The sequence below is a fragment of the Netta rufina genome (genome assembly GCF_964035555.1).
Source record: "Netta rufina genome assembly, chromosome: Z".
In the NCBI taxonomy this organism is placed as follows: domain Eukaryota; kingdom Metazoa; phylum Chordata; class Aves; order Anseriformes; family Anatidae; genus Netta; species Netta rufina.
Window position 1 is genome coordinate 17984421 of NC_140126.1, and position 14992 is coordinate 17999412.

A 14992-nucleotide genomic window follows, 5' to 3' on the forward strand; every position below is an offset into this window, starting at 1 on the left:
GGGCAGTTGTATTGGATCTCAGCTGCCCACCTGAACAAAACCACCACAACAATACATAGAAATGATTATGCCAGAATAAACACAAGCCAAAAGCACACATGGAAAGAAGCCTCCGGGCAAGTTCTTTATCAAAAGGTGACTACACATAGAAGAATTTTTAGAATTATTTGATGTGAGGATACATCTCACTGAGAAAAATGAGAATGTCAATGTCCTTCATACAAAGATAATGAGAAGATTATCTATATGGAGCATTGTTTGACTGTATTATAAAACACTTTATATATCTTGAAAAATGATTGTTGACATTTCATTGTCTTATGATCTATGCACTGAATACAGATCTCTTGAAGTCTCTTCATGGGCTAGTACACTTAATGAAGGTCATACATATATGGTAGTTGACTGGATTAAATAGGATTATCTTAATAAAGGGGCATAAAAAGAACAGAAATTATTTAAAGTTGGAATTTGTACATGTGCTTTTCCTACCAGGATGTATTTTAGGTCAGTAATTTGCCAACACTGAAGTACACCACAGGAAAGTATCAAAAATAAAACCTAAAAAAAACCCCACCCAACAACTTAAACAAAAATAAAATAAAAAAAATAAGAAAACCACACAACACTTCAGTATTTCTTCATCCTGGAAATCTTTGAATCCTCAAAGACCTGAACCTTATCAAATTCATCCATTTTTTGTGCAAAGTAGTAGTGTGATTTTTCCTCCCTTGAGAGTTTCTCTTCACCTTTTAATGACAAGGCTGTATAGCCCAATGATGGTTACATTTGTATCACTAAGCCTTATTTTGTCTTGATAAAGGCATGGAGGCCCAGGAGCACAGATGTTAGCTTTTCACTTATTTATTTATTTATTTATTTATTTTTATAATGGAGAACTATGGAACCAATCAAGTAAATTCCATAAAAACAGAAATAAGTACTTACAGTAATGAAAAACATGGACTTGATACAGTAACCATCCTTGTTCAACATTTTTAAAGAAATTTTTCAATTGTGCTGAACATCTGCAACTACTGTTAACTCAAAGTTTAGCAATCCACTCTTATGAATACCATGTTCATCATGCTAAGTGTGTCCTCATTTGCATGCAAAGAAGTTACTTAATGTTTTTCTTGTTTTCTGGCTTTCAGGCCCTTGTAGTCCAGCAGTGTCATGCAGCTGATGACTTGCTGAGGGTCTGATGAGAGTTATGTCCTGAGGTGTATGAGGATTTTTGAGCTCTCTGCCCTCTGACACTGCTCAATCAACAAAACTTGGCTCCTCTGTGATCTTGCAGATTGTTCTTGGCCAAGGCAGCCAGCCTGCAAGACAACATAGCTACTACTCATTTGTATTGAGCTGAGGTAGATTGGGCTGCCATTGTCGCCCCATGAAAAAAAAAATAACATCCAGTTGTGCTAGCTGAGCCAGCAACTTTGACTTCCAAGATCTGTAAAACCATTCCTCTTGAAAGTAGTTGAAGAATAAAAATTCATGATAGCATTAAATTATTACTCAGTTTCCTGTAATGTGTTGCAAATTATGCATAATTATATCCCTATAAGATTCAATTGAAAAGGAGATTTAATCTTATTTGACTGCTGTGAGGGAACAGGTACAAGCCAAGATAAGTGAGGGGACTTTAAGAAATCTGCCTTGTAGTTCATCTTCCAGCTTTCCAATTTTATTTATATTTGATTTAATCTAATTTTTTTAATTGGAAATTGAATGGTAAACCAGACACACTCTCTGCAGAGCATAATGAGATAACAACCCATGGAAGTATTGCTCTTTCATAAGGTTGATGTGTTCTTGGCCTTTGTGAAACACATTCTGAAAACATGCGTGTCATTTTATGCAATAACTGCATAAGTAGCATGTATTGTTATATCTGAGACATGAATTGATGTGGTGGGATGGGGTTCTGCTAACTGTAGCTTGCCTACAGGCCCAATGGAAACTGTATAGAGCTAATAATTGCTGTGGGGTACTGCCTCAATTCAGGTATTGATTCTTGGGAGAAAAAATAAAAAGAAAAAGGCACTTAAAAAAAATATATTTTCCCAATGAGTCCATTTTCACTGATGTGAGGGATGAAATTTCTTTAACTCCATTTTGCATTTGGGTGCCTGAAAAAATGTTTGGATACAATGAGGGTGCAAGCTGTCTGTTGAGGCAGCCAAGCAGGCTGTCTCAGAGATACAGAGCAGATACTGCTAGCCAAAGAGCTTCTGAGAACAGCACACAGCTGACGTGGTCAGCAAGGGGGATGGTTTGCACTCTCAAAAGCATTTAATTAGTGACAAGATTGAATTTTGTATGTGTCTTTGCCAGGTCACTGTATCATAGAATCACAATGGTTTGGGTTGGAAGGGACCCTAAATATCATCTAATTCCACCCCCCTCACCATGGGCAGGGACACCTCCCATTAGACCAGGTTGCCCAAAGCCCCATCCAGCCCAGCCTTGAACACTTCTAAGGATGGGGCATCCACAGTTTCTTTAGGTAAACTGTTTCAGTGCCTAACTGCCCTCACAGTAAGGAATTTATTCCAAGTATCTAATTTAAATCTACCTTTTTTTAGTTTAAAGCCATTCCCCCTTGTCCTTTCACTCCACTCCCTGACAAAGAGTCCCTCCCCAGTTTTCCTGTAGGCCCCCTTTAGGTACTGAAAGGCCTCAGTAAGGTCTCCCTAGAGCCTTCTCTTCTCCATGCTGAACAACCCCAACTGTCTCAGCCTATCTTCATAGCATAGGTGCTTCAGCCTTCTGATCATCTTCATGTCCCTCCTCTTGACTCACTGTAATATATCCATGTCTTTTTATGCTGGGACCCTAGATTTGAATGCTGTATGGGGTCTCATGAGAGCAGAGCAGAGGGGTAGAATCACCTTCCTTGACATGCTGGCCATGTTTCTTTTGAGGCAGCCCAGCATATGGTTGGCTTTTTACAAGCACACATTGCTGGCTCATGTTGAGCTTCTCATCAGCCAAGACTCCCAGGTCCTTCTCCTCAAGACTGCTCTCTATCCATTCTCTGCCCAGCCTGTGTTTGTGTTTAGGATTGCCCTGGCCCAGCTGCAGGACCTTGCACTTGGCCTTGTTGAACCTCATGAGGTTCACACAGGCCCACCTCTCAGGCCTGCCCAGGTCCCTCTGGATGGCATCCCTGCCCTCCAGCGTGTCGAACACACCACACAGCTTGGTGTCATTGACAAACTTGCTGAGGGTGCACTTGATCCCACTGCCCATGTCGCTGACAAAGATGTTAAATAGTGCTAGTCACAATACTGACCCCTGAGGAACGCCACTAGTTACTGATCTCCACCTGGACATTGAGCTGTTGACCGCAACTCTTTGAGTGCAACCATCCAACCAATTCCTTACCCACCAAGTGGTCCATCTGTCAAATCTATGTATCTCCAATTTACAAGGATAAAACGGGGGACAGTGTCAAATCTGCACAAGTCCAGATAGATGGTGTCAGTTGCTCTTCGCCTATCCACCAATGCTGTAACTTCATTGTAAAAGGTCACCAGATTTCTAAGGCATGACGTGCCTTTAGTGAAGTCATGTTTGCTGTCACCTATCACCTCCTTGTTTTCCTTATTCACCACCTTATTTGCCTTAACAATGTTTCCAAGAGGATATGCTCCATGATCTTGTCAGGCACAGGGGTGAGATTTACTGGCCTGTAGTTCCCCAGGTCTTTCTTTTTATCCCCCCCTTTTTGAAAATGTGGTTTATGTTTCCTCTCTTCCCATCAGTGGGAACTGCACCAGACTGACACAGCTTCTCAAATATGATGGACAGTAGCTTAACAACTTCATCTGCCAGTTCTCTCAGGACCCATGGATGCATATTATTATGTCCCATGAACTTCTGTAGGTTTATGTTCCTTTGCTGGTTTTGAACCTGATCTTCTCCTACAGTAGGTGGTTCATCATTCTTCCAGTCCCTGCCTGTGCCTTCTGGAGAGCGGGCTATGTTACTAGAACTTTTTCTAGTGAAGACTGAGGCAAAAAAGATGAAGGTCCAGCAAGCATGGCTTTGTTTTCAAAATTTTTCAAAAATGCCCAAATATAAACAAATGATTCATGCATACCTGACATACTTTACTCTTCACCAAGTTTGGGTATATTCTACTGGTTTATTATAAACAGTTCTGTAGGGCAGGGGTTCCTCTATACCTACTAACTCTAAATGCACCTGTATAATATAAGCTGTTTGATTTTATAAGACAAAGCCAGGTAAATTATACATTGTACACAGTATTGCCTCTGGACTTCATGTTGAATTTCAGCCTAGATTCTCACAACTGAGTTTTAAATTTCTAGAAATGCTCATGGAATGTTACCAGTAAAACACTGTGGGTGTTGCTATACTTACCTAGATGGTAAGATTGTTATTTTCCTGTATAAGCTATTATAATCCTGAAATAGTCATGTTAAATCCCTCAGCTGTCAGCACCAGTCCTGATTTATGAAAAGAAATCTTTGGATAATGGCTAATGCCTTCAAAGAGCACACAGGGTGAACAGTAAGGAGCCTGCGTTACAAAGCACAGACAGTCTTGCAGCAAGTAAGATGGGAGGTTCTGCTGTCCTCTAAACTGTCTTTGCGGAACATGATAACTTACTGCTCATTTCATACCAGATAAAAATGAATAAGTATGCAGTGCTCATGATGAAACTTTATTTATAAATACAATACAGCACAGGAGAAGGCTGCACAGTTTCTGCTTCGCTGTCCTGTCAGTATGGCTCATTTATTTTCAAGGTATTAAAAGAATAACTTTCAAGGGCACATTGCAAAGCCTGTTTTTGCAAAGAGAAAGTTGTAGACAGAGGACAGCTGAATCTGCTGAGTTTGGGAAACTGTAGTTTTCAAATTTCTTTTTGATGAGTCAGCCTATCTTATAATGTCTGTTCTAGATTTGTTAGTTTTTAAAGGGATTCAAAGTGTAAGACCTATTAGTAAATTGTGGGTTATGACTATGCTGGCCTCCTTATTCTCCTAAAAAGCCAATGGATGCTAATGGTTCTCAAGCCTACCCTAAAACAAAACAATCCTGTAACCCATCATGACTGCTTTCAGTTTAAGTTTTGTTTTAAAGTTTTAATATTTCACATTATATTTTACCATTATCATATATTATAATATTTATCATATTCTTATTCAATATTTATCATATTCTTATTCTAGTAATGCAGATGACTGGGAAAAGCTACTCACGCAAAAGCACACCCTATATCTGGGAAACAATTTACATTGAAGTATTATCTAGCAGTGGAATACGACAGGACTCTTAACTTCTGCATTTTCTAATTCACCATTTTGAAGGGATGCCTTGAAGTAATTCAGGCCAAGTCCAGAAATTTTGTGCGATTTTGTGCGTAGAAATTTTTCTACGATTAATCTTTTAAGAGTTTCTTACTGTTACTCTGAAATGTTGAGAAGGATGAGAAGGAATCATTTCATATCAGCAAATTTTCCAGATCCTTTATCTCAACAGCAGTATCTGCCTTGGGTTTCTCTCATACAGCAATTTCCACTGAATTGAGACACTGTGATTTGATCCAGCCAGGTCTCAGCTAATGTACATTGGAGAAAACAACTAACTCATTTCTGTGTTCAGCATAAATGTGATCAAGGATTAAAAGATTAGAATGAAGTTTTGAGAATAGGCTTTTGAGAGCTTCTGGAAATTAAGTCTAGTATTTGACTTGTGTTCTACATTGTAATGCAGAAATTATAATCATTAATTAATAAAAAGTTAAAATCTATTTAAGGAAATAAGTGAATGGGTGATAGATGAGTGAAATGTCTTCTTAGAGCATCACTTCTCTGTATACACTGTTTTGTTTACAAAACCTTGTCCTATATAGTATATGAGAATTATTCTCTCTCTATTTTTTTTCTTTCTTTTTTTTTTTTCTTTTCTTTTTTCTTATTGATTTATTTCTCAAATGTTGGTGTAAATGTATCATGCTAGGAAGGAAGTTTTGCTTCTGTTTCTTCTTATTTCTGCTTTGTATTCCTCTGGGACTGCACACTTGAAATAGGATGGCTGGGAGAAAGAATGGGCACACTTGTCAGTGGGTCTCATTGCTTATGGAGCTATGCCTTTAATTCCTAGTAGGGGTGCTAATGGGAGAGAAATTCATGAAGGAGTGATCCTTAGAGGCAGTTGTCAACAGTCTTGGGCTACTTCTGCTCGTGCTACAGTAGCATGTATAGAGATAAGCTCCCAATGCTCAGCCTGTTCCCTAAGTCACCAAAGGGTGCCCTGTGAAACTTTGCTCTCGCTGGCTGACACCTGAAGTCCTGGAGCACAGGTGAATGTTGTAACATTAATGCAAAGCATTTTACATGCATGGATTTCCTCATTAAGGAGGAAATGGATATGGGAATTTTCTAACAGATGCTAATGTTGTCTCATTAATTTTGTTCAGTCTCAAATAATTGTCACTATTTGCTATATGTTGGTGATCAGGAAAAGTGTTCTAGTGGCAGTCCTGAGGAGGGCAACTGACATTATTTTAAGTGTATATCTGTGTTTAGTTTATAAACCCTGACGAAAATCAGATAATTAAATGATCAAACATTTTCAAATAAAAATACTCTCTTGGAAACAGGGCAGATGCACTTGTCATGGTTGATCAGTGAAATCAGAGCACCAGTGTCTCCTTTTGCCAGTAAAACCAGAACCAAACCATTATGACAACCTCAGTGATGGTAAAAATGGATTGCCTGGTCTCTCTTTTTGACAACAAAATCATGGTAAATTTTGAAAGAAAGCCCTTGAGTATCTAAGCACCAAAATAATTCATAAACAATCCCTGTTCTGATGTACCAAAAAAAAAAGCTATTATACCCTTCCCTTCCCTTCCCTTCCCTTCCCTTCCCTTCCCTTCCCTTCCCTTCCCTTCCCTTCCCTTCCCTTCCCTTCCCTTCCCTTCCCTTCCCTTCCCTTCCCTTCCCTTCCCTTCCCTTCCCTTCCCTTCCCTTCCCTTCCCTTCCCTTCCCTTCCCTTCCCTTCCCTTCCCTTCCCTTCCCTTCCCTTCCCTTCCCTTCCCTTCCCTTCCCTTCCCTTCCCTTCCCTTCCCTTCCCTTCCTTTCTTTTACAAAAATGGCAAAAGAACAAATTAGTGATACAGATACACATTACTAGGCTTCCCAAAACAGATGTTATTCAAATAATGTGTGATATAAGTTTCTATGAAACATACTGACCTGTATTTCAAAACTAAATAATGCAGAACATTTATTATGATTCTCTGTTGATCCATGAAGTTACAGAATGCTGTAGAAATCACTTAGTTTGCTTACAAATGATGTGAAAGGCTCCAACACTCTTTTAGTATGTAATTAATTTATGGAAATTCTGCACAGTAGAATGTGGAATTATACACAGTGTCTGATACCTTCTGGTTATTTCTTTACTTTTTTGTTGTTGTTGTTATTTTTTTCCTTTTTTTTTTTTTTTTTTTTTTTTCAATTGGAAGTTTATAAAATTGAAATCCTCTTGGTCATCTCTTGCCAGAAGGCTGTGCAGCCATTCAGCGAGACCTGGGCAGGCTGGAGAGATGGGCAGGAAGAAACCAAATGAGGTTTAATAGGAGCAAGCATAGAGTCCTGCACCTGGGAAGGAACAGCCCAAAGTATCAGTACAGGTTGGGGGGTGACCTGCTGGAGAGGAGCTCTGAGGAGAAGGACCTGGGGATCCTGGTGGACGACAGGTTGACCATGAGCCAGCAGTGTGCCCTGGTGGCCAAGAGGGCCAGTGGGATACTGGCATGCATTAAAAGGAGCGTGGCCAGCAGGTCAAGGGAGGTGATCCTCCCCCTCTACTCTGCCCTGGTCAGGCCTCACCTGGAGTACTGTGTCCAGTTCTGGGCTCCCCAGTACAAAAAAGACAGGGGTCTCCTGGAAAGAGTCCAGCGGAGGGCCACAAAGATGACACGGGGCCTGGAGCATTCTCCCTATGAAGAAAGGCCAAGAGACCTGGGTCTGTTCAGACTGCAGAAAAGAAAACAGAGGGGATCTCACCAATGTGTATAAATACTTTAAGTTTGTGAGACAGAGGGATTTGTCCAACCTCTTTTCAGTGGTTTGCAGGGACAGGACAAGGGGTAATGGCCACAAAACTGAGCCCAGGAAGTTCCACACCAACATGCGAAAGAACTTCACAGTGAGGGTGACAGAGCACTGGGACAGGCTGCCCAGGAAGGTTATGGAGTCTCCTTCTCTGGATATATTCAAGGCCCGTCTGGACGTCTACCTGGGCAGCCTGCTCTGAGGAACCTGCTTTGGCAGGGGAGTTGGACCCGATGATCTCTTGAGGTCCCTTCTAACCCCTACAATTCTGTGATTCTGTCATCTCCTCCTCCTGATTATTAATGTCATATAGGAGGATTTCAGGAAAGGATTGTTGTTGCAAGCCCAATAGCAGTAGGAATAGGCATATGAAGAACCAAACTGATCCTTGTCCTCTATGTAAAATTAACAATGGTGATGAAACATCAGATACATTTAGATTATATTCTCTGTTTACCTTGCAGCAGAGACTTTAGCATGCAATTTCAACAAGGGAGTGAGAACTGGAGCTTGAGTGTTATTCCTGGTGGAGAACATTTCCAGCAATATTAGCTGAAGATACTTGGATTTTTGTTACTTTCTGTTGCAATAAAATGTCTAATCTCTTAACTGACATTAACCTCCCCGCACCCCCCCCCCCCCCCCCCCCCCCCCCCCGCCCATTCTCATAGATTATAAAGGTAGAAAGGCAGAAAGGCTTGTGTTCACATGGTTTGATCTTTGATACAGGATCTGGGCCTTGTCTAATCTCCTATTGAAGCTGGAGTAATTTCCTTGTAACAAAAATGAATGAAGGATTTTGTCATTAACTGATTCCACTGCAACCTTTGGTAGGTTTCTGTAATCACCACCAGCTGAAATGAAGCAAACTGCTTTTGTTTGTTGTGAATATAGTGTGATTTACCCTGGGCTTTGTTATCTTTGTTGTGTCAGCAGAGTGCAGCTGTTGCAATGTTTCACTGAGCAAAAACGGGGCCTGATGTTCATTGGATTTCACCAATAGCAGTGAAAATGACATTTAAAACATTTTGATGGCATCAGAATGGCCCTCTGGAGGTTCAAGAGATTAACTGTGCAGTGTTCACAGTAGGGTGAATCATGGAGAAATCAATCAGCCGTATCCAATTCCAGATGTCATCTTTGTGTTTGTCTTCAGGGATGGTGTCACAACATCCCATGGTGGAGATGGAAAGGCCCAGTTCCCACCTGAGTGGAGGGAACACTTGGACAAAACACTTGGACCTCCAAAACCATGGATCCAAAGGAAAAAAAATGTATTTGGAAACTGATACCACTGCTCTTAGTATAGGGAAGACTCCAGCAAGTCTTTCAGGGTTTTGAGTGTTGCTGATGTATAGGGTTCCTGCTATCACTGAATGTGGAGACAATATATTGATCAAGTCTTCTAAAACTGTCAGCTTCAGCCAGACGCTCGTCATGCAAAATGATGACTGTTCCCAGGGCATTTCATAATAGATGAACAATAAAAACAGGGTATGTAGCTGAGAATAGTCAGCCAATAGGGGGAAAGAAAACACAGTTGTAATCTCTATTAGAGACCTTGTTTAAGTATTCAGAAAAAATATAAATAAATAAATAAATAATTGTATATACATCTATATATCTATGTTTTATATCTATGGATAGTACTAGGTCCAGCTGAGATGTAAGAAATCAAACGTCTTTTAAATAGACATCAAATCAAAGATCCCAGTGGATTTTTGCTCTCTGCACAGCCTTTATCAAACCTAAAAAAACCTGAAGTAGACTGATCCTCTGCCCTGTCTAAATGTCATATTGTGTTTGTTTGTTTGCTTTCTTTTTTTATTTTGTTTTGTTTTGTTTTGTTGTTGTTGGTTTTTGTTGTTGTTATTTGTTTATCTTTCCTCCTTTACTCTTCATACTTTTCATGTTGGTATTTTTCTATTCAGTCTTTGAATTACTTACTACTGACTTAACTTCTTTGTTTTTACATTTCTTGTCTTGCCTAGATTTAGCTTTATTATAGTCTGTCACAGCTCAACAATTGTTCTTTCAATAATGCTAAACCAGGGATCCTCAGCTATGATAATGTGATCTGGGCCCTTGGTCATATTAGCTGAAATCCAGACAGGGGATTACAGCTGCATGCCAGTCAAGTTACTGGTTGCATGAGTTTTTTTTAGGATCCCCTCAGAAAATACAAGCGTTCCAGAAAACTAAGGAAAAATGATATGCCAGTTTCCTTGTATGTTATATGAACAATTATTTATATGAAGAAATGCATTAAAAAATTCTGCCTCTTAATATGAATTGTGCACACATCTATCAACTATGAAAATTTAATTAACATTTTAGAAAAACAGACAAACGTTGATATGTGATTTCACTGCAGTTTTACTCTCAGCTTTTGATGGGTGCATTAGGGGTCTCATAACTCCACTGTCAAGGGGAAATATGGCATTAGTAATGAGGAAAAGCTCTTTTGACAGTTAGAATTTTAAATTTCACAACACTAGATCTGACACTGGAATCAGAAAGGTAGGGTTTAAAACAAAATAATTTAATACAAGGTTAACTTTTAGGATAACCTTTCTATCAAGGTAGATCAATAAAGGCCCTGTGGTCATGAATACAAAGGACTTTTTATATAGTTGGCTGAGTCCATCTCAGAGATATCTTGGTATTGTGCCACTACACATTCTTTTAATCCAGTGGCATCTTGTGTGATAAAGCTTGGGCTGTGCAATCAAAGAATTGCCTTTGGTTGTCTCTGTGCCTTGCTCACAAGATAAATTAATGTATAGATGGATGCACCCAGTACCAGGACTATGTCAATGCTCATGGACAAGATATAAGAGGGCAAATAACAAAACACAATGATGGTCTTCAGTGAAAGCTGATTTTAATAGATTAAGGTCCACAAGAGAACAGATACGCAAATTTTGTAAAGTGAAAGGGATTTCTGTGGTTACTAAAATGTTGTGGTTTCTTCATAGCATGTGTGTTGGTTTTTCTCAGCTCAGCAGCTGAACTCCATCACAACCACCATTAAAGGCAAATGGGGAGAAAATACGATGAAATGGGCTAAAAGGCTGAGATAAGGACGGGGAGATCACTCAACAATTACCATCATGGGCAAAACAGACTCAGCATAGGGAGATTCATGTCATTTATTATCCAGTACTTACATGATAGAGCAGTGAGAAACTAAAAATTCAAACTAAAAACACTTTCTCTCTATCTACCCTCTTCTCCCTCCTCCCACTAAGCAGTGCAGAGGAACAGGGAATGGGGGCTGTGGTGAGTCCCTGATGCTTCATCTCTGCCGCTCCCTCTCTGCCCCTGCTCTCCATGGGGTCCCTCCCATGGATGCCGTCCTTCCCCAACTGAGCCTGCGGGGTCTGCCCACAGGCAGCAGCTCTTCAAGCACTGCTCCCACATGGCTCCGTCCCACGGGGTCCATCCATCCCCCAGGAGGAAACTGCTCCAGCATGGGTCCCCCACGGCTGGGCGGCAGCTCCCCCCAGACCCCCTGCTCCTGCGTGGGCTCCTCTCCACGGGCTGCAGCTCCGGCCCGGGGCCTGCTCCTGCGGGGGCTCTCCATGGGCCGCAGCCTCCTCCAGGCCACATCCACCTGCTCCACCGGGGGCTCCTCCACCCATGGGGGGCTGCAGCGTGGAGATCTGCTCCATGTGGGACCCATGGGCTGCAGGGGGACAGCCTGCTCCACCAGGGGCCCCTCCACAGGCCACAGGGGAACTGCTGCTGCCTGCCTGCAGCACCTCCTGCCCTCCTCCTGCACTGACCTGAGGGGCTGCAGGGCTGCTTCTCACTCCTCTGTCCCAGCTGCTGTAGCAAAACAGTGTTTTTCCCTTTCTTAAATCTGCTCTCCCAGAGGCACAAACAACATCGCTTAGTGGCTGGCTCCGGCCAGCAGCAGGTCCCTTTTGGAGCCAGCTGGAGCTGGCTCTGATCTGACGTGGGGCAGCTGCTGGGCTCTGCTCACAAAGGCCTCCCCTGCAACCCCCCTGCTACCAAAAAGTTTTCAATGGAAACCCAATACATGCAGTTCCAAAATATACCATCTTCTGAAATGCATAAAGCAAGAAAGAAGACTAGTAATTATTTAGAATAGGAAGTCTGAGTTTTAAGTTCATGGAAATGTTCCTGAAAGAAGGCAGGTACTAGATTGATCACAACTAGAGGAAATGGTGTATTTGGTTTCTTGAAATTTATATGCCTTGTTACGTGCTATTTTGCATTGTATTAATGAATGACACTTGAAAAATTTCAGCTTTAGAGAAGAATTCTCCCGTTTGATAATTACAGTATCATGAATAACTTCAATATGACTACTTTTTTGTTGTTGTTTGTTTGCTTTTAAGATGGCTTTGTAAGAAATGGACATTACCTGAATTTTGAAATTTCCAGGAAGATCTATGTCATTTAAATGTAGGCTGTATGTGGGGGATTTTAGTGTCTAGAGTTTCACGGGCATTAAATTTTTAATATAATTTTCAAGATTCCTTATTTTGAACTGCTTCCTTTTCAAAATCAACATTTATCCTTGTATTATGTTTCAATTACTTTTCTTATCACATTTTGTATTTGCAGGTGATTTTCTCCTCGTGATCCTCACTTCACTGAAGAGGTGTTATGTTTTGACTCTTTTATCATATCCCTATTGAGATTTTGGGAAGAAAAAAAAAAGGGGGGAAAAAAAAGGGAAAAAAAAAAAAAAAAAAAGACAGTCCCTGAGGCTTTTATCAGCTAATCTATGGTAAAATTTCTGAACATTACAGATTATATTTTATAGATTATATTATATCTGTATTATATATTATATTATACTATATCTATAAAATCTATCTATAGATTTTTACTGATGAAGAAAATTGTGCATCAGTTTTCCAGATGTTGTTATCTTTAGTGTAGTGAAACTGTATCTAATTTGCACATCAGACCCAAGGCCATAGAGCTTCTGATGTTCTCAGTAATGGGGGGAATTCTTATAACTTAGAATGTTGCTTTTTAAAAATTATAGATTAAAATTTTGATTCCAGTCAGTTCTTGGTATAGACTGTAGACCATGTCTTTGCTAGACCAAACACTGCTTGGGTTAATCAGGGAAGAGACTTCCTGTCTCTGGACCAAAAGTTCTGTTTTTAACTGGTCATGGGATTATGTGGAATACAGAGTAAGTATGGCTACAGCAGGTAGTTGTGCAATCAGGATAAAATAAAATAAATAAAATAAAATAAAATAAAATAAAATAAAATAAAATAAAATAAAATAAAATAAAATAAAATAAAATAAAATAAAATAAAATAAAATAAAATAAAATAAAATAAAAAAATAAATCTGTTCCATCCAAGCACGATTTTAACTGGTTTGGTTTACATATATCATAGCCCCTAATTTTCTCAATGATAACAGGTTTAATCAACAGGAATGCTCAGATGTTTTAACACACTTATTGCTCATGTTATTTAGGCTAAAACAAGACTAGCTTTAAATTAAAAATAAATTTATTCAGCAAGGCAAATAAAATCGCTTCAAGGAAGATGTGTAAATTTAGCCTTCCTAAAAACAAAACAAAACAAAACAAAAACAACAACAACACTTGCTGCTCCCCTAGTAAAGGAAGCATCTGCATGAGAGTAGCTCTCTCCTCACTGACTCGTATTTCTGTGGAGGAGTGCAATGATGTAAGAAGTGTCATATATCCATTTAAATGCTCTATGTTCTTGAAGAAAAAACAAATGTAGAAAATTGACCTATGCCTGCCCTGCTAGCCATCAGTACTGTGCTTTTCTAGAACTGATAAATGGTTTTGGACCATTTATCTGAGAGTCTATAGAGAGTCTCCCAGGACTCTCTACCATACTTAAATTCAAGATAGCTTAGCTGCTTTAACTTGTTTATGAGTTTTATATTCTTATTAGAATTAGAACAAGGCAGAACAGTGAAAGAAAGGAGCTGTCAGACTCAAATCAGGTCATTTAGTTACCTGCAAGCAGTATAATTTTCTAAATTCAGCTCCAGCTAAATTTCAGTTTCACAAACATTGAAGATGCTAATTACAGCTAATACAATGTAATTCATTTCCCATGCACAGAAAAATTGCAGTTGTACTTCTTTGAGCAATACTGTTAATATAGACTGAACATTTGATAAAATATCCAAAGCAGTGTCATGGTTCCGCTCGAGTGGGCAGCCGAGCTCCACCACAGCCACTCTCTCACTCCCCCTCCTCAAAGAGGAATGGGGAGAAGTATGTGAAAAGGGCTCAAAGGTTGAGATAAGGACAAGAAAATCACGCAGTAATTATTGTAACGGGCAAAACAGACTCGGCATAAGGAGATAGTAAGATTTATTGCCTATTACTAACAAGCTAGAAAAGTGAGAAACAAAGGAAAGAAACCAAAAGCACCTTCCCCCCCATCCACCCTCTTCCACCTCCTCCCCACAAGCGGCGCAGGGGAACGGGGGACTGGGGGTTATGGTCAGTCTACAGCGCTTCTCTGCCGCTCCTTCTCGGTCACTCTCGTCCCCTGTGCTGTGGGGTCCCACCCACAGGATGCAGTCCTTGATGAACTGATCCGGCGTGGGCTTCCCACAGGCAGCAGCTCTTCCAGAACTGCTCCAGATATGGGTCCATACCACGGGGTCCATCCCTCAGGAGAAAACTGCTCCAACCTGGCTCCCCTATGGACAGCAGCTCCTGCCAGATCACCTGCTCCTGCGTGGGCTCCTCTCCACGGGCTATAGGTCCGGCCCGGAATCTGCTCCGGCAGGGGTCTTCCACAGGCGGCAGCCTCCATCGGTGCAGGGCCACCTGCTCCACCGTGGTCTCCTCCACGGGCTGCAGCGTGGAACCCTGCTCCACCGTGGTACTCCATGGGCTG